The sequence below is a fragment of the Pseudophryne corroboree genome, unplaced genomic scaffold (assembly GCF_028390025.1).
Source record: "Pseudophryne corroboree isolate aPseCor3 unplaced genomic scaffold, aPseCor3.hap2 scaffold_1827, whole genome shotgun sequence".
Lineage (NCBI taxonomy): Eukaryota > Metazoa > Chordata > Amphibia > Anura > Myobatrachidae > Pseudophryne > Pseudophryne corroboree.
The window spans coordinates 15,083-36,262 of NW_026968464.1; the positions used below are offsets into that span (position 1 = coordinate 15,083).

Below are 21,180 nucleotides of genomic sequence, written 5' to 3' on the forward strand. Positions count from 1 at the left end.
CTGTGACCACGCCCCCTGTGTCTCCTCCGTTGCAGACCCCATTTTGAAGCCTTGCCCCCGCACCGCTCCATCCCTGACTTGGAAATGGAGTGTTGCTGACCCCCCTCTCCCCCCCTGCCCCGATTGACAGGCAGAGGCGATCGCATTCTCTGCGGGGTGCCGCAGAAAATGCAGGCACATGCGTATGCTCTTAGCAATTTTTGCAGTTGGATCGCTTACTGTGATTGCAATCCAACCTGAATCAGGCCCTATTACCTATCACAATGCGCTGCGGGCAGTACAAAATTGGTTTAATATGGGAGAAAAAACCCCAGACCTGTGCTCCTTAACTGTACCTGGTGGCTCGTGGAGCGGCAGCCCAGTAATCAGTGTCCACGCCAGTGCGCACACGGTCCACCCCCTACGGCCACGCTCCCCTTCATCAGCGGCCTCGTGATCCGGAAGGGCGGTGCGTGTGTGACTGACCTTAGGAAGAAACCGGAGCCTCCGCTGCAGTGACCCAGCAACCAGGGCACGGGAGTATACAGCGCCGCTGGGAGTGATGAAGCTGCAGTAAAGATGTCTATTAGACCTAGCCTGCTGCAGCCCTTGTAGATTCTCATAAAAAAAGTTCTTATTTTCTTGTCAAAATTAATAGCTAAGAATAGGCTGCCTGAGGCAGGCCCCTGTTAAGTGGCCTGCTACTGAAGGCACCAACTACAAACTGAGCTCCCTGTTCATGGAAGCGGGGTTATAGAGGAGAATGCGCTGAGCATCTTGGGAACAGTCAAAAGCTTTGAGCCGGTTGGTGCCTCAGATCAAGATCCTACTCTACACCCCAATGTGAATCCTTGTGGAGTCCAGTGTACCCCACAGAAGAAATTAATGTGTCACACCCATTGGCAGCAACCTTAGAATAGCTGCTGACGGGCACAATTGAGAAAGGAAGGGGGGGGGGGGCATTTGAATCCAGCACATAGATGCAATTCAAATATGTAATTTGAACCTTCCTATTTTAAAATATAATGGATGAACTTCACCCTGTGATAACAATCTTCATGATATAGAGATCTCATATGCAAAATAAGTATGAGTTGGGATAGGGCTGGGGAGGGTGGCTGCTCGGGCAAGCCCCTCCCCCGTCAAGTTAAGGAGATTCAACTGAGGAAGCACAAGGGAACTCTCGTCTGGGGACAACAACTGCAGGGAGACCACATTTTTTCAGATGAACATGGGAGGGCGGAAGGCTGCCTAATACTGAAGCACCATCAAATATCAAACCATATGCAATAACTAGTACAAGCATTCCTGGGGGAAGGTCTGCAGGAGACGAATTTGCATACGGTGATGTCATCCAAGCAGTGGGCCAAAGTTGGCTGGAACCCTCATCTGCATATGAAAAGAGAAAAGGGTTATGCAGGGCATGGCGGCCTTTTGCGGCGCTTGGATGACCCCTAGTTCGCATTAAACACCTCCACCCTCCTTCGGTGTGGGGCTCATGTTGGCTATGCCCCAGCCCCTGAAGCATTCAAGCTGATTTCTTGCAGCAGCTGGGCACTGTAACAGCTCCAGAGCTGCTCTGTAAGGCAAATAAAAGGGTGTGGGCCCTGCAGCACTACCTGTAGTTCGCATTGTGCGTTGGAAGGCACAAAGTAAGCAGACGGGAGAAGTCAGGATAGTGCGCAAGGGCATAGAAGGGAGCGGCTCAAGAAAAGAGAAGTGGAAACAGACAGCAAACTAGGCTGGAGAGAGACCTGAGACAAAGAGATCTGAATTATACGAGAGCCGACCAGGGGAAACACAAATTATGCAGTCAAGTTTCCCATATTTGGGGAAATCGCAGGGGCAGCACACCCAGAGTGCAATGGTTGAGCCTTGCCCTGGGAGAAGCACCTTCAAGATCATAGTATCTCACCTGGCAGGTAAGTAGGAGTTGGGCTAGAGCTGGGGAGGGTCGCTGCTCGGGCACCCCCCTGTCAAGTGAAGGAGATCCAACTGAGGCAGCACAATGGAACTCTCGAAAGAAGAACAAGGCTAGAGGAAGATCTGAGACAAAGAAATCTGACTTTTACCAGAGCTGACCAGCGGAAAACACAAACACAGTCCCCAACTACCACAAATAATGCAGGCGAGTTTCCCACATTTGGGTAAATCACAGGGGTCAGCATACCCAGAATGCAATGAATGAACCTCACCCTGGGTGAACAATTTTCATGACCATGGTGTCTCCTATGCAAAATAAGTATGATTTGGGATAGGGCTGGGGAGGGCCGCTGCTCAGGCACATCTCTGTCAAGTAAAGGAGATTCAACTGAGGCAGCACAAGGGAACTCTCATATGGGGACAACAACTGCAGGGAGAACACATATTTTCAGATGAACATGGGAGGGCAGAAGGCTGCCTAATACTGAAGCACCCCCAAACAACAAACCAAATGCAACAACTAGTGCAAGCATTCCTGGGGGAAGGCCTGCAGCAGATGGATTTGCATATGGTGATGTTATCCAAGCAGTGGGTCAAAGTTGGCCTCAACCCTCATCTGCATATGAAAAGAGAAAAGGGGCGTGCAGGGCATGGCGGCCTTTTGCGGTGCTTGGATGACCCCTAGATCGCATTAAACACCCCCACCCTCCTTTGGTGTGGGGCTCATGTTGGCCATGCCCCATCCCATGAAGCATTCAAGCTGATTTCTTGCAGCAGCTGGGCACTGTAACAGCTCCAGAGCTGCTCTGTAAGGCAAGTAAAAGGGTGTGGGCCCTGCAGCACTACCTGTAGTTTGCATTGTGCATTGGAAGGCACAAAGTAAGCAGACGGGAGGAGAAGTCAGGATAGTGCACAAGGGTATAGAAGTCAGGATAGTGCACAAGGGTATAGAAGCACCTTCCTGATTATAGTATCTCACCTGGGTGTGCTGCCCCTGCGATTTCCCCAAATGTGGGAAACTTGACTGCATAATTTGTGTTTCCCCTGGTCGGCTCTCATATAATTCAGATCTCTTTGTCTCAGGTCTATCTCCAGCCTAGTTTGCTGTCTGTTTCCACTTCTTTTTTCTTGAGCCCCTCCCTTCTATACCCTTGTGGACTATCCTGACTTCTCCTCCTGTCTGCTTACTTTGTGCCTTCCAATGCACAATGCAAACTACAGGTAGTGCTGCAGGGCCCACACCCTTTTACTTGCCTTACAGAGCAGCTCTGGAGCTGTTACAGTGCCAAGCTGCTGCAAGAAATCAGCTTGAATGCTTCAGGGGCTGGGGCATGGCCAACATGAGCCCCACACCGAAGGAGGGTGGGGGTGTTTAATGCGAACTAAGGGTCATCCAAGCGCCGCAAAAGGCCGCCATGCCCTGCATACCCCTTTTCTCTTTTCATATGCAGATGAGGGTTCCAGCCAACTTTGGCCCACTGCTTGGATGACATCACTATATGCATATCCGTCTTCTGCAGACCTTCCCCCAGGAATGCTTGTACTAGTTGTTGCATTTGGTTTGTTGTTTGGGGGTGCTTCAGTATTAGGCAGCCTTCTGCCCTCCCATGTTCATCTGAAAATATGTGTTCTCACTGCAGTTGTTGTCCCCAGATGAGAGTTCCCTTGTGCTGCCTCAGTTGAATCTCCTTTACTCTAAAACTTGTAAAACTTAGCAAAAGTGTTTACTAAATAGCTGCTCGGCAAAGTTGCAATGCCGAGACTCCCCGACCAGCTGCCCAGGATGAACCCACCTTTCTAGTAGAATGGGTCTTCACCTAATTCAGTAACGGCAATCCTGCCGTGGAATGAGCATGCTGAATCTTACCACAGATCCAGCGCATAATTGTCTACATGGAAGCAGGACACCCAATCCTGTTGGGAGCATACAGGACAAACAGAGCCTCTGTTTTCCTAATCTGAACCGTTCTGGTGACATAAATTTTCAAAGTTCTGACCACAGCCAGAGACTTTGACTCAACGAAGGTGTCAGTGGCCAAAGGCACCATGTGGAAAGATGAACCACCTTCGGCAGAAATAGTTGACGTGTCCTCAATTCTGCTCTATCTTCATGAAATATCAAATAAAGGCTCTTGTGATACTGCATGGTTTGTACTGTTTTCCATGTGCTCCCAGATCTTTCAAGCAAGAAGCATGGTCAAGAAAGTTCTGTTTGAAAAGAAACAACATTTACTGTCATTGTTATAGAATTTGGGAGAAAAAACAAGAAGAAATCTGCACTGTTGACGCACTGGACAGAATGAATGAATCATAAAATATAACCTTTATTAAGTATGTATTAAAATTGGATAAATATTAATATTATTATCCCAAACTGCAGTGAAACATAAAGGTTAAAATCACAGAACTAACATACATGTGCATAAGAAGAATAAAGAGATGTGAAAAAAAGGTTTAAAAAGCGTGTCCGTGTGTGATTATTTTTGAAGGCACAACCCTGGCGGGGTTGTTTATATAGATATATATGTTGCAAATAATCACTTTCTAGCGTAATGTTATTAAATAGCTGTTAGTATCTATGTCGTCAGGTACCACTGGGTCGTATCCTATATACTCCTGTGGGAAACTTGACTGCATAATTTGTGTTTCCCCTGGTCGGCTCTCGTATAATTCAGATCTCTTTGTCTCAGGTCTCTCTCCAGCCTAGTTTGCTGTCTGTTTCCACTTCTCTTTTCTTGAGCCGCTGCCTTCTATGCCCTTGTGCACTCTCCAGACTTCTCCTATCTGCTTACTTTGTGCCTTCCAACGCACAATGCAAACTACAGGTAGTGCTGCAGGGCCCACACCCTTTTACTTGCCTTACAGAGCAGCTCTGGAGCTGTTACAGTGCCCAGCTGCAGCAAGAAATCAGCTTGAATGCTTCAGGGGCTGGGGCATAGCCAACATGAGCCCCACACCGACGGAGGGTGGAGGTGTTTAATGCAAACTAGGGGTCAGCCAAGCGCCGCAAAAGGCCGCCATGCCCTGCATGCCCCTTTTCTCTTTTCATATGCAGACGAGGGTTGAAGCCAACTTTGACCCACTGCTTGGATGACATCACCATATGCAAATCCATCTGCGGCAGGCCTTCCCCCAGGAATGCTTGCACTAGTTGTTGCATTTGGTTTGTTGTTTGGGGGTGCTTCAGTATTAGGCAGCCTTCTGCCCTCCCATGTTCATCTGAAAATATGTGTTCTCCCTGCAGTTGTTGTCCCCAGATGAGAGTTCCCTTGTGCTGCCTCAGTTGAATCTCCTTTACTTGACAGAGATGTGCCTGAGCAGCGGCCCTCCCCAGCCCTATCCCAAATCATACTTATTTTGCATAGGAGATACCATGGTCATGAAGATTGTTCTCCCAGGGTTAGGTTCATTCATTGCGTTCTGGGTATGCTGACCTCTGTGATTTCCCCAAATGTGGGAAACTCAACTGCATTATTTGTGGTAGTGGGGGACTGTGTTTGTGCTTTCCTCTGGTCAGCTCTGGTAAAAGTCAGATTTCTTTGTCTCAGATCTTCCTCTAGCCTTGTTCTTCTTTCAAGAGTTCCCTTGTGCTGCCTCAGTTGGATCTCCTTCACTTGACAGGGGGGTGCCCGAGCAGCGACCCTCCCCAGCTCTAGCCCAACTCCTACTTACCTGCCAGGTGAGATACTATGATCATGAAGTTGCTTCTCCCAGGGCAAGGCTCACCCATTGCACTCTGGGTGTGCTGCCCCTGCGATTTCCCCAAATATGGGAAACTTGATTGCATAATTTGTGTTTCCCCTAGTCGGCTCTCATATAATTCAGATCTCTTTGTCTCAGGTCTCTCTCCAGCCTAGTTTGCTGTCTGTTTCCACTTCTTTTTTCTTGAGCCCCTCCCTTCTATACCCTTGTGCACTATCCTGACTTCTCCTCCTGTCTGCTTACTTTGTGCCTTCCGATGCACAATGCAAACTACAGGTAGTGCTGCAGGGCCCACACCCTTTTACTTGCCTTACAGAGCAGCTCTGGAGCTGTTACAGTGCCAAGCTGCTGCAAGAAATCAGCTTGAATGCTTCAGGGGCTGGGGCATGGCCAACATGAGCCCCACACCGAAGTAGGGTGGGGGTGTTTAATGCGAACTAAGGGTCATCCAAGCGCCGCAAAAGGCCGCCATGCCCTGCATACCCCTTTTCTCTTTTCATATGCAGATGAGGGTTCCAGCCAACTTTGGCCCACTGCTTGGATGACATCACTGTATGCAAATCCGTCTTCTGCAGACCTTCCCCCAGGAATGCTTGTACTAGTTGTTGCATTTGGTTTGTTGTTTGGGGGTGCTTCAGTATTAGGCAGCCTTCTGCCCTCCCATGTTCATCTGAAAATATGTGTTCTCCCGGCAGTTGTTGTCCCCAGATGAGAGTTCCCTTGTGCTGCCTCAGTTGAATCTCCTTTACTTGACAGAGATGTGCCTGAGCAGCGGCCCTCCCCAGCCCTATCCCAAATCATACTTATTTTGCATAGGAGATACCATGGTCATAAAGATTGTTCTCCCAGGGTGAGGTTCATTCATTGCATTCTGGGTATGCTGACCCCTGTGATTTCCCCAAATGTGGGAAACTCAACTGCATTATTTGTGGTAGTGGGGGACTGTGTTTGTGTTTTCCTCTGGTCAGCTCTGGTAAAAGTCAGATTTCTTTGTCTCAGATCTTCCTCTAGCCTTGTTCTTCTTTCGAGAGTTCCATTGTGCTGCCTCAGTTTGATCTCCTTCACTTGACAGGGGGGTACCCGAGCAGCGACCCTCCCCAGCTCTAGCCCAACTCCTACATAACTGCCAGGTGAGATACTATGATCATGAAGGTGCTTCTCCCAGGGCAAGGCTCACCCATTGCACTCTGGGTGTGCTGCTCCTGCGATTTCCCCAAATGTGGGAAACTTGACTGCATAATTTGTGTTTCCCCTGGTCGGCTCTCGTATAATTCAGATCTCTTTGTCTCAGGTCTCTCTCCAGCCTAGTTTGCTGTCTGTTTCCACTTCTCTTTTCTTGAGCCGCTGCCTTCTATGCCCTTGTGCACTCTCCTGACTTCTCCTGTCTGCTTACTTTGTGCCTTCCAACGCACAATGCAAACTACAGGTAGTGCTGCAGGGCCCACACCCTTTTACTTGCCTTTCAGAGCAGCTCTGGAGCTGTTACAGTGCCCAGCTGCTGCAAGAAATCAGCTTGAATGCTTCAGGGGCTGGGGCATAGCCAACATGAGCCCCACACCGACGGAGGGTGGAGGTGTTTAATGCGAACTAAGGGTCATCCAAGCGCCGCAAAAGGCCGCCATGCCCTGCATACCCCTTTTCTCTTTTCATATGCAGATGAGGGTTCCAGCCAACTTTGGCCCACTGCTTGGATGACATCACCGTATGCAAATACGTCTTCTGCAGACCTTCCCCCAGGAATGCTTGTACTAGTTGTTGCATTTGGTTTGTTGTTTGGGGTGCTTCAGTATTAGGCAGCCTTCTGCTCTCCCATGTTCATCTGAAAATATGTGTTCTCCCTGCAGTTGTTGTCCCCAGATGAGAGTTCTCTTGTGCTGCCTCAGTTGAATCTCCTTTACTTGACAGAGATGTGCCTGAGCAGCGGCCCTCCCCAGCCCTATCCCAAATCATACTTATTTTGCATAGGAGATACCATGGTCATGAAGATTGTTCTTCCAGGGTGAGGTTCATTCATTGCATTCTGGGTATGCTGACCCCTGTGATTTCCCCAAATGTGGGAAACTCGACTGCATTATTTGTGGTAGTGGGGGACTGTGTTTGTGCTTTCCTCTGGTCAGCTCTGGTAAAAGTCAGATTTCTTTGTCTCAGATCTTCCTCTAGCCTTGTTCTTTTTTTGAGAGTTTCCTTGTGCTGCCTCAGTTGGATTTCCTTCACTTGACAGGGGGGTGCCCGAGCAGCGACCCTCCCCAGCTCTAGCCCAACTCCTACTTACCTGCCAGGTGAGATACTATGATCAGGAAGGTGCTTCTCCCAGGGCAAGGCTCACCCATTGCACTCTGGGTGTGCTGCTCCTATGATTTCCCCAAATGTGGGACACTTGACTACATAATTTGTGTTTCCTCTGGTCGGCTACTCGTATAATTCAGATCTCTTTGTCTCAGGTCTCTCTCCAGCCTAGTTTGCTGTCTGTTTCCACTTCTCTTTTCTTGAGCCCCTGCCCTTGCCCTTGTGCACTCTCCTGACTTCTCCTGTCTGCTTACTTTGTGCCTTCCAACGCACAATGCAAACTACAGGTAGTGCTGCAGGGCCAACACCCTTTTACTTGCCTTACAGAGCAGCTCTGGAGCTGTTACAGTGCCCAGCTGCTGCAAGAAATCAGCTTGAATGCTTCAGGGGCTGGGGCATAGCCAACATGAGCCCCACACCGATGGAGGGTGGAGGTGTTTAATGCGAACTAAGGGTCATCCAAGCGCCGCAAAAGGCTGCCATGCCCTGCATACCCCTTTTCTCTTTTCATATGCAGATGAGGGTTCCAGCCAACTTTGGCCCACTGCTTGGATGACATCACCGTATGCAAATCCGTCTTCTGCAGACCTTTTCCCAGGAATGCTTGTACTAGTTGTTGCATTTGGTTTGTTGTTTGGGGGTGCTTCAGTATTAGGCAGCCTTCTGCTCTCCCATGTTCATCTGAAAATATGTGTTCTCCCTGCAGTTGTTGTCCCCAGATGAGAGTTCCCTTGTGCTGCCTCAGTTGAATCTCCTTTACTTGACAGAGATGTGCCTGAGCAGCGGCCCTCCCCAGCCCTATCCCAAATCATACTTATTTTGCATAGGAGATACCATTGTCATGAAGATTGTTCTCCCAGGGTGAGGTTCATTCATTGCATTCTGGGTATGCTGACCCCTGTCATTTCCCCAAATGTGGGAAACTCGACTGCATTATTTGTGGTAGTGGGGGACTGTGTTTGTGCTTTCCTCTGGTCAGCTCTGGTAAAAGTCAGATTTCTTTGTCTCAGATCTTCCTCTAGCCTTGTTCTTTTTTCAAGAGTTTCCTTGTGCTGCCTCAGTTGGATCTCCTTCACTTGACAGGGGGGTGCCCGAACAGCGACCCTCCCCAGCTCTAGCCCAACTCCTACTTACCTCCCAGGTGAGATACTATGATCAGGAAGGTGCTTCTCCCAGGGCAAGGCTCACCCAATGCACTCTGGGTGTGCTGCTCCTACGATTTCCCCAAATGTGGGACACTTGATTACATAATTTGTGTTTCCTCTGGTCGGCTCTCGTATAATTCAGATCTCTTTGTCTCAGGTCTCTCTCCAGCCTAGTTTGCTGTCTGTTTCCACTTCTCTTTTCTTGAGCCGCTCCCTTCTATGCCCTTGTGCACTATCCTGACTTCTCCCGTCTGCTTACTTTGTGCCTTCCAACGCACAATGCAAACTACAGGTAGTGCTGCAGGGCCCACACCCTTTTACTTGCTTTACAGAGCAGCTCTGGAGCTGTTACAGTGCCCAGCTGCTGCAAGAAATCAGCTTGAATGCTTCAGGGGCTGGGGCATAGCCAACATGAGCCCCACACCGAAGGAAGGTGGAGGTGTTTAATGCAAACTAGGGGTCATCCAAGCGCCGCAAAAGGCCGCCATGCCCTGCACACCCCTTTTTTATTTTCATATGCAGACGAGGGTTGAAGCCAACTTTGACCCACTGCTTGGATGACATCACCATATGCAAATCCATCTGCTGCAGGCCTTCCCCCAGGAATGCTTGCACTAGTAGTTGCATTTGGTTTGTTGTTTGGGGGTGCTTCAGTGTTAGGCAGCCTTCTGCCCTCCCATGTTCATCTGAAAATATGTGTTCTCCCTGCAGTTGTTGTCCCCAGATGAGAGTTCCCTTGTGTTGCCTCAGTTGAATCTCCTTTACTTGACAGAGATGTGCCTGAGCAGCGGCCCTCCCCAGCCCTATCCCAAATCATACTTATTTTGCATAGGAGATACCATGGTCATGAAGATTGTTCTCCCAGGGTGAGGTTCATTCATTGCACTCTGGGTATGCTGACCCCTGTGATTTCCCCAAATGTGGGAAACTCGACTGCATTATTTGTGGTAGTGGGGGACTGCGTTTGTGCTTTCCTCTGGTCAGCTCTGGTAAAAGTCAGATTTCTTTGTCTCAGATCTTCCTCTAGCCTTGTTCTTCTTTCGAGAGTTCCCTTGTGCTGCCTCAGTTGGATCTCCTTCACTTGACAGGGGGTGCCCGAGCAGCAATCCTCCACAGCTCTAGCCCAACTCCTACTTACCTGCCAGGTGAGATACTATGATGTTCACTGTTAGGGCAATCAGGATGTGGAATTCCCTGCCAGGGAAGGTGGTAATGGCGGACTCTGTAATTGGATTTAAAAAAGGAATGGATACATTTCTGAATGAAAAAGCTATCCAAGGTTATAATACTTAAAATATCAACATGGTTAATCCGGGGGTAACATGAGTTATAGTAGCTAACTAGTCATAAAACATTATTCAGCAAGTATGTAGAATCATCACAACTTAAAACAGGTTGAACACGATGGGCAATTTGCCTCTATTCAACCTCAAAAACTATGTTACTATATGTTGCTATATTACTATGTTACTGTAGTATACAGAACACCACAATGTAATGAGCAGTGATAGTGAGCACTGATGAGGATACTAGAACTGACACTGAGCAGCAAGATGCAGCACTGGACTATTAGTAATGTACTGTAGTATGCTGAGCACCACAATGCAGCACAAGACAATGAGCAGTGATACTGAGCACTGATGAGGATACTACTGAGAACTGACACTGAGCAGGAGAGACACACTACTAGTATTACTGAGCAGCAATAAGTAACCACTGATACTGAGCACTGATATTGAGATTTCCACTGAGAGAACATAGCCACGTCCTCTCCGCTCTCTCTTCAATGCACGAGTAAAAATGGCGGCAACGCGCAGCTCTTTTTATGGAATCCGAATCTCGAGAGAATCCGACAGCGGGATGATGACATTTTCCCTTGTTCAGGTTTTCCGAGTCAGGCGGGAACAACCGAGCCTGCCTCGGACCAGTGTAAACCACGTGGAGTTCGTCGGGAATTCGGTTCTCGGAGAACCGAACCCGCTCCTCTCTACCTTATACCCATCAATTTTTTTATTTTCAATCTAAGCCCCTGCAGTTTTCTGTAAGCATCTGCTTCGCTATGATGATCAACAAGTCACAAGGGCAAACACTCAGGGCTTGAGGCGTAGATCTTAGGACCAGCTGCTACAAGCATGGCAGAGGTGTCACTATCACTGGTGACACCCAGAGAGGTGGCGAAGGAGATTGTAATGCAGTGCGCGCAGATAAGCAGCGCAATGGTAAAAAGGAGGCATGGTTTCATAGGTAGGGGCGTGGCCTGGTGGCCTGAATCTACATTTTGTTGCTCCGGGTGTCCCGGGGGTTGGGGGCTGCACCCGGGGACTAGTGTGTGTGCGGTGCTGGCTCCTGCACAGTGACAGGGCATGGCCACCCAGCATGACGCCTCCATTCTTGACCATGCTGTAATTGCAGTCGCACTGCAGTTCAGCGTGATCATAAAAAATGGTGTAGCCTCCTGCTGGTGCAGACTGTATGTGCGCGCAGGAAGCCGCCACCATTTTTGTGATCACAGCGGCTGAATGTGATGTCATACAGCCGCTGTGACCACGCCCCCTGTGTCTCCTCCGTTGCAGACCCCATTTTGAAGCCTTGCCCCCGCACCGCTCCATCCCTGACTTGGAAATGGAGTGTTGCTGACCCCCCTCTCCCCCCCCGCCCCGATTGACAGGCAGAGGCGATCGCATTCTCTGCGGGGTGCCGCAGAAAATGCAGGCACATGCGTATGCTGTTAGCAATTTTTGCAGTTGGATCGCTTATTGTGATTGCATTCCAACCTGAATCAGGCCCTATTACCTATCACAATGCGCTGCGGGCAGTACAAAATTGGGTTAATATAGGAGTAAAACTCCCAGACCTGTGCTCCTTAACTGTACCTGGTGGCTAGTGGAGCGGCTGCCCAGTAATCAGTGTCCACGCCAGTGCGCACACGGTCCACCCCCTACGGCCACGCTCCCCTTCATCAGCGGCCTCGTGATCCGGAAGGGCGGTGTGTGTGTGACTGACCTTAGTAAGAAACTGGAGCCTCCGCTGCAGTGACCCAGCAACCAGGGCACGGGAGTATACAGCGCCGCTGGGAGTGATGAAGCTGCAGTAAAGATGTCTATTAGACCTAGCCTGCTGCAGCCCTTGTAGATTCTCATAAAACAAGTTCTTCTTTTCTTGTCAAAATTAATAGCTAAGAATAGGCTGCCTGAGGCAGGCCCCTGTTAAGTGGCCTGCTACTGAAGGCACCAACTACAAACTGAGCTCCCTGTTCATGGAAGCGGGGTTATAGAGGAGGATGCGCTGAGCATCTTGGGAACAGTCAAAAGCTTTGAGCCGGTTGGTGCCTCAGATCAAGATCCTACTCTACACCCCAATGTGAATCCTTGTGGAGTCCAGTGTACCCCACAGAAGAAATTAATGTGTCACACCCATTGGCAGCAACCTTAGAATAGCTGCTGACGGGCACAATTGAGAAAGGAAGGGGGGGGGGGGGACATTTGAATCCAGCACATAGATGCAATTCAAATATGTAATTTGTACCTTCCTATTTTAAAATATAATGGATGAACCTCACCCTGTGAGAACAATCTTCATGATCAAGAGATCTCATATGCAAAATAAGTATGAGTTGGGATAGGGCTGGGGAGGGTGGCTGCTCGGGCAGCCCCTCCCCCGTCAAGTTAAGGAGATTCAACTGAGGACGCACAAGGGAACTCTCGTCTGGGGACAACAACTGCAGGGAGACCACATCTGTTCAGATGAACATGGGAGGGTGGAAGGCTGCCTAATATTGAAGCACCATCAAATATCAAACCATATGCAACAACTAGTACAAGCATTCCTGGGGGAAGGTCTGCAGAAGACGGATTTGCATACGGTGATGTCATCCAAGATGTGGGCCAAAGTTGGCTGGAACCCTCATCTGCATATGAAAAGAGAAAAGGGGCATGCAGGGCATGGCGGCCTTTTGCGGTGCTTGGATGACCCCTAGTTCGCATTAAACACCCCCACCCTCCTTTGGTGTGGGGCTCATGTTGGCCATGCCCCATCCCCTGAAGCATTCAAGCTGATTTCTTGCAGCAGCTGGGCACTGTAACAGCTCCAGAGCTGTTCTGTAAGGCAAGTAAAAGGGTGTGGGCCCTGCAGCACCACCTGTAGTTCGCATTGTGCATTGGAAGGCACAAAGTAAGCAGACGGGAGGAGAAGTCAGGATAGTGCGCAAGGGCATCCTTTTCTCTTAGTCCGTAGAGGATGCTGGGGTCACATTAAGAACCATGGGGTATAGACGGGATCCGCAAGAGACATGGGCACTTTAAGACTTTCAAAGGGTGTGAACTGGCTCCTCCCTCTATGCCCCTCCTCCAGACTCCAGTTATAGGAACTGTGCCCAGGGAGACGGACATTTCGAGGAAAGGATTTATTGTTAAACTAAGGTGAGCATCTTACCAGCTCACACCTTAAGCATGCCGCAGAACGTGGCATTCAACAGAACACAAGCCAACGGCATGAACAATTGCAGCAAAAAGCTGACCAGAACCATAACATAACATGTGTATAACCACAAGTAATAACTGCAGACACAGTATGGACTGGGACGGGTGCCCAGCATCCTCTACGGACTAAGAGAAAAGGATTTACCGGTAGGTATTAAAATCCTATTTTCTCATACGACCTAGAGGATGCTGGGGTCACATTAAGAACCATGGGGTTATACCAAAGCTCTTGAACGGGTGGGAGAGTGCGTACGACTCTGCAGCACCGAATGACCCAACTTGAGGTTATCATCAGCCAAGGTATCAAACTTGTAAAACTTAGCAAAAGTGTTTACTAAATAGCTGCTCGGCAAAGTTGCAATGCCGAGACTCCCCGACCAGCTGCCCAGGATGAACCCACCTTTCTAGTAGAATGGGTCTTCACCTAATTCAGTAACGGCAATCCTGCCATGGAATGAGCATGCTGAATCTTACCACAGATCCAGCGCATAATGGTCTACATGGAAGCAGGACACCCAATCCTGTTGGGAGCATACAGGACAAACAGAGCCTCTGTTTTCCTAATCTGAACCGTTCTGGTGACATAAATTTTCAAAGTTCTGACCACAGCCAGAGACTTTGACTCAACGAAGGTGTCAGTGGCCAAAGGCACCATGTGGAAAGATGAACCACCTTCGGCAGAAATTGTTGACGTGTCCTCAATTCTGCTCTATCTTCATGAAAGATCAAATAAAGGCTCTTGTGATACTGCATGGTTTGTACTGTTTTCCATGTGCTCCCAGATCTTTCAAGCAAGTAGCATGGTCAAGAAAGTTCTGTTTGAAAAGAAACAACATTTACTGTCATTGTTATAGAATTTGGGAGAAAAAACAAGAAGAAATCTGCACTGTTGACGCACTGGACAGAATGAATGAATCATAAAATATAACCTTTATTAAGTATGTATTAAAATTGGATAAATATTAATATTATTATCCCAAACTGCAGTGAAACATAAAGGTTAAAATCACAGAACTAACATACATGTGCATAAGAAGAATAAAGAGATGTGAAAAAAAGGTTTAAAAAGCGTGTCCGTGTGTGATTATTTTTGAAGGCACAACCCTGGCGGGGTTGTTTATATAGATATATATGTTGCTAATAATCACTTTCTAGCGTAATGTTATTAAATAGCTGTTAGTCTCTATGTCGTCAGGTACCACTGGGTCGTATCCTATAAACTCCCTTCACTCAATAGGGGTTACCTCCCGGGAAGCCATCCCCATTGGCGAATTTGTGGGGGTGATTGAGTATAACCGGTAAGCTAACCTCCAATTTGTGGGGTGCTTAGGTAGATGGGGATCACTTATTTCTCTGTGTCCCCTAAGACTATATTCCTAAATTCAATACCACAGGGGGATAGCTTTCTATATCGGATAAGGAATCACTTGATAGGGAAATCTCTATGCATCATGGAAAGATCATATTTATTAATATCCAAACTAAAAAAATGATGAATAGCTTTAATTTAGCTGTTTAGATATAGTTAATTGGCGAGATATACCAACAGGTGCGGTTGCCTTAAGGAATATGGCAATTCCAATATAAATAGCAGCCCTCCTTCATATAATCAGCCAGATCTTATTAAATCTGGTCCAGATATAGCCGTTCAGATATACTTAATTGACAACATATATCAATCGGTGGGGTTGCCTTAAGGAATATAGCAATTCCAATTCTCATATAAATAGCAACCTTCCTTCATATATTCAGCCAGATCTTATTTAATCTGATCTAGGCGTAGGCAATAATGCTTTCCTTAGAGGTATAGCCACCTCAATTCTTATTAGGAAGCAAAGTGTCTGTCATAATGGTTTATCCAATTCATCTAAGAAATAATATATTCCATGTGTCAGAGATTCATTACTCTCTATTTACACTGTTAAAGAGTTAATTCTTATTATGTTACAGTGTAAAGAAATTATCATATAGGGAGATGTGGCAATTCCATGTGCTATATATATAATAACCCTTAGTGGTCCAGATTCCACAATGAGGAATTTTCTTATAAACCGCTGAAACACACAGCTGTTTGACTGACTTCCAAATATATCTATCTCACTTTGTAACAGTCTTATGATAGAGAAACTGTTACATATTCGGTCACTTAGTTATCTAAAGGTAAACAGACTCAGTGTGAGGGTAATATAATATATCAAATGCGCTGTCAATAATCGTGGTAACTGGTGTAATAATGTGGTATATTGAGTATGCTAGTAAGGCATATAACTGCTCTCCAGCCTTTAAGTGTTACCAATCAATTTGTTACACTGTAAAGGATTTATGGTGTCCTGTTAGGACATGCAGCTGCTAGGCTGACTCAAAGATTTATCCATTTGTAACAATTATGTAACAGTTATATACATGTTACTGGTATTACATAGAAATAGTATGACACAGGCCAGCAGTCCCATGTGTCTAGATTCCACAATAGGAGATTTTCTTTGTCTTATAAACTGCTGGAACACACAGCTGCTAGACTGACTTCAAATATATATATTACTTTGTAACAGTCTTATAGTAAAGAGACTGTTACACACTGTCATTTAGTTATCTCAAGGTTAGCAGATTCTGTGTGAGGATAGTGTTCTGTTAGAACATGCAGCTGCTAGGCTGACTCATAGAAAATGTATCCATTTGTAACAAATGACACATACAGCATTAAATTAATATCTATAGCAGCCCATGTGACATCTCTACTCTTATCATAATTGTCTGGTTATTGCCAATCTGGACAGCAGGAGTGATATATATTCACTAGTCCCAATATCCCATCATATAAATATACCCACACTGATATACTTTCTTATCAAGAGTTATTAGTAGCTATCTGTATGCACTTTAGACATTGTATCTGCTAAGTGACATCATATCTAGTGTATTCCTTTCTTATAGCTCAGCTTCTATTCCCTATTAGTGGAGACTAACAGCTAACATCATAATCATATATTTTTGTTTTATAACATTTCACATGAGTCAAATACACGCGGACACGCCGTGCCCTACACGTGTGTTTCACTGCATCTATGGCAACTTACATTAAAGCTAACAAGAAAGCACACTCGTTCTGTCTTTAAACTGATAAAAGAAACCCCAATAATATGGGGCATGCAAAAATTGAGATAAAACTCAGTTTTGCTCCTCTCCACGGAAATCTTTAATAAAAGGCGAAATATTTGTTAGTTCTGAAGAGAAACCAGAGCATGACCAAGATTCCACCTGTCGCCTGAGTGCCATGCCAGCAGTTCTCATTGAGCTCAAAGTGAGCACCCAATTTGAAAGAAAGATAGCAGATTTCTCACCAGGCTTCCCCTAGCTATAAACATGGTTTGTACTCTTTTCCATGTGTTCCCAGATCTTTCAAGCAATTAGTATAGTCAAGAAAGTTCTGTTTGAAAAGAAACAAACATTTACTGTCATTTCTATGCAAATGAGCTTACATTAAAGCACACTCGTTCTATCTTTAAACAGATAAAATTAAACCCCAATAAGATGGGGAATGCAAAATTTGAGATAAAACTCAGTTTTGCTCCTCTCCACGGAAATCTTTAGTAAAAGGCGAAAGATTTGTTCGTTCTGAAGAGAAACCAGAGCATGACCAAGATTCCACCTGTCGCCTGAGTGCCATGCCAGCAGTCCTCATTCAGCTCAAAGTGAGCACCCAATTTGAAAGAAAGAAAGCAGATTTCTCACCAGGCTTCCCCTTGCTATAAGCATGGTTTGTACTCTTTTCCATGTGCTCCCAGATCTTTCAAGCAAGTAGCATGGTCAAGAAAGTTCTGTTTGAAAAGAAACAGACATTTACTGTCATTGTTATACAAATAAACTTACATTAAAGCCAACAAGAAAGCACACTCATTCTGTCCTTAAACTGATAAAAGAAACCCCAATAATATGGGGCATGCAAAAATTGAGATAAAACTCAGTTTTGCTCCTCTCCACGGAAATCTTTAATAAATGGCGAAAGATTTGTTCATTCTGAAGAGAAACCAGAGCATGACCAAGATTCCACCTGTCGCCTGAGTGCCATGCCAGCAGTCCTCATTCAGATCAAAGTGAGCGCCCAATTTGAAAGAAAGCAGATTTCTCACCTGGCTTCTCCTTGCTATAAGCATGGTTTGTACTGTATTCCATGTGCTCCCAGATCTTTCAAGCAAGTAGCATGGTCAAGAAAGTTCTGTTTGAAAAGAAACAAACATTTACTGTAATTTCTATGCAAATGAGCTTTCATTAAAGCACACTCATTCTATCTTTAAACCGATAAAAGAAAATCCAAAAAGATGGGGCATGCAAAAATTGAGGTAAAACTCAGTTTTGCTCCTCTCCACGGAAATCTTTAGTAAAAGGCGAAAGATTTGTTCGTTCTGAAGAGAAACCAGAGCATGACCAAGATTTTCATCTGAAAATATGTGTTCTCCCTGCAGTTGTTGTCCCCAGATGAGAGTTCCCTTGTGCTGCCTCAGTTGAATCTCCTTTACTTGACAGAGATGTGCCTGAGCAGCGGCCCTCCCCAGCCCTATCCCAAATCATACTTATTTTGCATAGGAGATACCATGGTCATGAAGATTGTTCTCCCAGGGTGAGGTTCATTCATTGCATTCTGGGTATGCTGACCCCTGTGATTTCCCCAATGTGGGAAACTCGACTGCATTATTTGTGGTAGTGGGGGACTGTGTTTGTGCTTTCCTCTGGTCAGCTCTGGTAAAAGTCAGATTTCTTTGTCTCAGATCTTCCTCTAGCCTTGTTCTTCTTTCGAGAGTTCCCTTGTGCTGCCTCAGTTGGATCTCCTTCACTTGACAGGGGGTGCCCGAGCAGCAATCCTCCACAGCTCTAGCCCAACTCCTACTTACCTGCCAGGTGAGATACTATGATCTTCACTGTTAGGGCAATCAGGATGTGGAATTCCCTGCCAGGGAAGGTGGTAATGGCGGACTCTGTAATTGGATTTAAAAAAGGAATGGATACATTTCTGAATGAAAAAGCTATCTAAGGTTATAATACTTAAAATATCAACATGGTTAATCCGGGGGTAACATGAGTTATAGTAGCTAACTAGTCATAAAACATTATTCAGCAAGTATGTAGAATCATCACAACTTAAAACAGGTTGAACACGATGGGCAATTTGCCTCTATTCAACCTCAAAAACTATGTTACTATATGTTACTATATTACTATGTTACTGTAGTATACAGAAAACCAAAATGCAATGAACAGTGATAGTGAGCACTGATGAGGATACTAGAACTGACACTGAGCAGCAAGATGCAGCACTGGACTATTAGTAATGTACTGTAGTATGCTGAGCACCACAATGCAGCACAAGACAATGAGCAGTGATACTGAGCACTGATGAGGATACTACTGAGAACTGACACTGAGCAGGAGAGACACACTACTAGTATTACTGAGCAGCAATAAGTAACCACTGATACTGAGCACTGATATTGAGATTTCCACTGAGAGAACATAGCCACGTCCATTCCGCTCTCTCTTCAATGCACGAGTAAAAATGGCGGCAACGCGCAGCTCTTTATATGGAATCCGAATCTCGCGAGAATCCGACAGCGGGATGATGACATTTTCCCTTGTTCAGGTTTTGCGAGTCAGGCGGGAACAACCGAGCCTGCCTCGGACCAGTGTAAACAACGTGGAGTTCGTGGGGAATTCGGTTCTCGGAGAACCGAACCCGCTCCTCTCTACGTTAAACCAATCAATTTTTTTATTTTCAATCTAAGCCCCTGCAGTTTTCTGTAAGCATCTGCTTCGCTATGATGATCAACAAGTCACAAGGGCAAACACTCAGGGCTTGAGGCGTAGATCTTAGGACCAGCTGCTACAAGCATGGCAGAGGTGTCACTATCACTGGTGACACCCAGAGAGGTGGCGAGGGAGATTGTAATGCAGTGCGCGCAGATAAGCAGCGCAATGGTAAAAAGGAGGCATGGTTTCATAGGTAGGGGCATGGCCTGGTGGCCTGAATCTACATTTTGTTGCTCCGGGTGTCCCGGGGGTTGGGGGCTGCACCCGGGGACTAGTGTGTGAGCGGTGCTGGCTCCTGCACAGTGAAAGGGCATGGCCACCCAGCATGACGCCTCCCTTCTTGACCATGCTGTAATTGCAGTCGCACTGCAGTTCAGCGTGATCATAAAAAATGGTGTAGCCTCCTGCTGGTGCAGACTGTATGTGCGCGCAGGAAGCCGCCACCATTTTTGTGATCACAGCGGCTGAATGTGATGTCATACAGCCGCTGTGACCACGCCCCCTGTGTCTACTCCGTTGCAGACCCCATTTTGAAGCCTTGCCCCCGCACCGCTCCATCCCTGACTTGGAAATGGAGTGTTGCTGACCCACCTATCCCCCCCCGCCCCGATTGACAGGCAGAGGCGATCGCATTCTCTGCGGGGTGCCGCAGAAAATGCAGGCACATGCGTATGCTCTTAGCAATTTTTGCAGTTGGATCGCTTATTGTGATTGCAATCCAACCTGAATCAGGCCCTATTACCTATCACAATGCGCTGCGGGCAGTACAAAATTGGGTTAATATAGGAGAAAAACCCCCAGACCTGTGCTCCTTAACTGTACCTGGTGGCTAGTGGAGCGGCTGCCCAGTAATCAGTGTCCACGCCAGTGCGCACACGGTCCACCCCCTACGGCCACGCTCCCCTTCATCAGCGGCCTCGTGATCCGGAAGGGTGGTGTGTGTGTGACTGACCTTAGGATGAAACCGGACCCTCCGCTGCAGTGACCCAGCAACCAGGGCACGGGAGTATACAGCGCCGCTGGGAGTGATGAAGCTGCAGTAAAGATGTCTATTAGACCTAGCCTGCTGCAGCCCTTGTAGATTCTCATAAAACAAGTTCTTCTTTTCTTGTCAAAATTTATAGCTAAGAATAGGCTGCCTGAGGCAGGCCCCTGTTAAGTGGCCTGCTACTGAAGGCACCAACTACAAACTGAGCTCCCTGTTCATGGAAGCGGGGTTATAGAGGAGAATGCACTGAGCATCTTGGGAACAGTCAAAAGCTTTGAGCCGGTTGGTGCCTCAGATCAAGATCCTACTCTACACCCCAATGTGAATCCTTGTGGAGTCCAGTGTACCCCACAGAAGAAATTAATGTGTCACACCCATTGGCAGCAACCTTAGAATAGCTGCTGACGGGCACAATTGAGAAAGGAAGGGGGGGGGGGACATTTGAATCCAGCACATAAATGCAATTCAAATATGTAATTTGTACCTTCCTATTTTAAAATATAATGGATGAACCTCACCCTGTGAGAACAATCTTCATGATCAAGAGATCTCATATGCAAAATAAGTATGAGTTGGGATAGGGCTGGGGAGGGTGGCTGCTCGGGCAGCCCCTCCCCCGTCAAGTTAAGGAGATTCAACTGAGGAAGCACAAGGGAACTCTCGTCTGGGGACAACAACTGCAGGGAGACCACATCTTTTCAGATGAACATGGGAGGGCGGAAGGCTGCCTAATACTGAAGCACCATCAAATATCAAACCATATGCAACATCTAGTACAAGCCTTCCTGGGGGAAGGTCTGCAGCAGACGGATTTGCATACAGTGATGTTATTCAAGCAGTGGGCCAAAGTTGGCTGGAACCCTCATCTGCATATGAA

General features: G+C 46.9%; 15 non-coding genes and 1 pseudogene across 15 annotated transcripts; 10 read left to right on the plus strand and 6 right to left on the minus strand.

Moving 5' to 3' along the window:
- Positions 1-1,746: 1,746 nt before the first annotated feature.
- LOC135003049 (U1 spliceosomal RNA) lies at positions 1,747-1,909 on the minus strand. Its single transcript, XR_010204136.1, has one exon. It is a non-coding gene; the product is annotated as a U1 spliceosomal RNA (small nuclear RNA).
- Positions 1,910-2,061: 152 nt separating this feature from the next.
- LOC135003032 (U1 spliceosomal RNA) lies at positions 2,062-2,225 on the minus strand. Its single transcript, XR_010204121.1, has one exon. It is a non-coding gene; the product is annotated as a U1 spliceosomal RNA (small nuclear RNA).
- A 3,025-nt stretch (positions 2,226-5,250) lies between these two features.
- LOC135003026 (U1 spliceosomal RNA) lies at positions 5,251-5,414 on the plus strand. Its single transcript, XR_010204115.1, has one exon. It is a non-coding gene; the product is annotated as a U1 spliceosomal RNA (small nuclear RNA).
- A 152-nt stretch (positions 5,415-5,566) lies between these two features.
- LOC135003053 (U1 spliceosomal RNA) lies at positions 5,567-5,701 on the plus strand (annotated as a pseudogene).
- Positions 5,702-6,403: 702 nt separating this feature from the next.
- On the plus strand, positions 6,404-6,567 carry LOC135003014 (U1 spliceosomal RNA). The gene has a single exon (XR_010204104.1). It is a non-coding gene; the product is annotated as a U1 spliceosomal RNA (small nuclear RNA).
- Positions 6,568-6,719: 152 nt separating this feature from the next.
- LOC135003047 (U1 spliceosomal RNA) lies at positions 6,720-6,882 on the plus strand. The gene has a single exon (XR_010204134.1). It is a non-coding gene; the product is annotated as a U1 spliceosomal RNA (small nuclear RNA).
- Positions 6,883-7,552: 670 nt separating this feature from the next.
- LOC135003015 (U1 spliceosomal RNA) lies at positions 7,553-7,716 on the plus strand. Its single transcript, XR_010204105.1, has one exon. It is a non-coding gene; the product is annotated as a U1 spliceosomal RNA (small nuclear RNA).
- A 152-nt stretch (positions 7,717-7,868) lies between these two features.
- LOC135003051 (U1 spliceosomal RNA) lies at positions 7,869-8,032 on the plus strand. Its single transcript, XR_010204137.1, has one exon. It is a non-coding gene; the product is annotated as a U1 spliceosomal RNA (small nuclear RNA).
- Positions 8,033-8,700: 668 nt separating this feature from the next.
- On the plus strand, positions 8,701-8,864 carry LOC135003030 (U1 spliceosomal RNA). The gene has a single exon (XR_010204119.1). It is a non-coding gene; the product is annotated as a U1 spliceosomal RNA (small nuclear RNA).
- Positions 8,865-9,016: 152 nt separating this feature from the next.
- Positions 9,017-9,179, plus strand: LOC135003056 (U1 spliceosomal RNA). Its single transcript, XR_010204141.1, has one exon. It is a non-coding gene; the product is annotated as a U1 spliceosomal RNA (small nuclear RNA).
- A 671-nt stretch (positions 9,180-9,850) lies between these two features.
- LOC135003003 (U1 spliceosomal RNA) lies at positions 9,851-10,014 on the plus strand. Its single transcript, XR_010204093.1, has one exon. It is a non-coding gene; the product is annotated as a U1 spliceosomal RNA (small nuclear RNA).
- A 6,627-nt stretch (positions 10,015-16,641) lies between these two features.
- On the minus strand, positions 16,642-16,757 carry LOC135003011 (U5 spliceosomal RNA). The gene has a single exon (XR_010204101.1). It is a non-coding gene; the product is annotated as a U5 spliceosomal RNA (small nuclear RNA).
- Positions 16,758-17,032: 275 nt separating this feature from the next.
- On the minus strand, positions 17,033-17,148 carry LOC135003059 (U5 spliceosomal RNA). Its single transcript, XR_010204143.1, has one exon. It is a non-coding gene; the product is annotated as a U5 spliceosomal RNA (small nuclear RNA).
- Positions 17,149-17,434: 286 nt separating this feature from the next.
- On the minus strand, positions 17,435-17,550 carry LOC135003007 (U5 spliceosomal RNA). Its single transcript, XR_010204097.1, has one exon. It is a non-coding gene; the product is annotated as a U5 spliceosomal RNA (small nuclear RNA).
- A 270-nt stretch (positions 17,551-17,820) lies between these two features.
- On the minus strand, positions 17,821-17,936 carry LOC135003004 (U5 spliceosomal RNA). The gene has a single exon (XR_010204094.1). It is a non-coding gene; the product is annotated as a U5 spliceosomal RNA (small nuclear RNA).
- Positions 17,937-18,080: 144 nt separating this feature from the next.
- Positions 18,081-18,243, plus strand: LOC135003009 (U1 spliceosomal RNA). The gene has a single exon (XR_010204099.1). It is a non-coding gene; the product is annotated as a U1 spliceosomal RNA (small nuclear RNA).
- Positions 18,244-21,180: the final 2,937 nt, after the last annotated feature.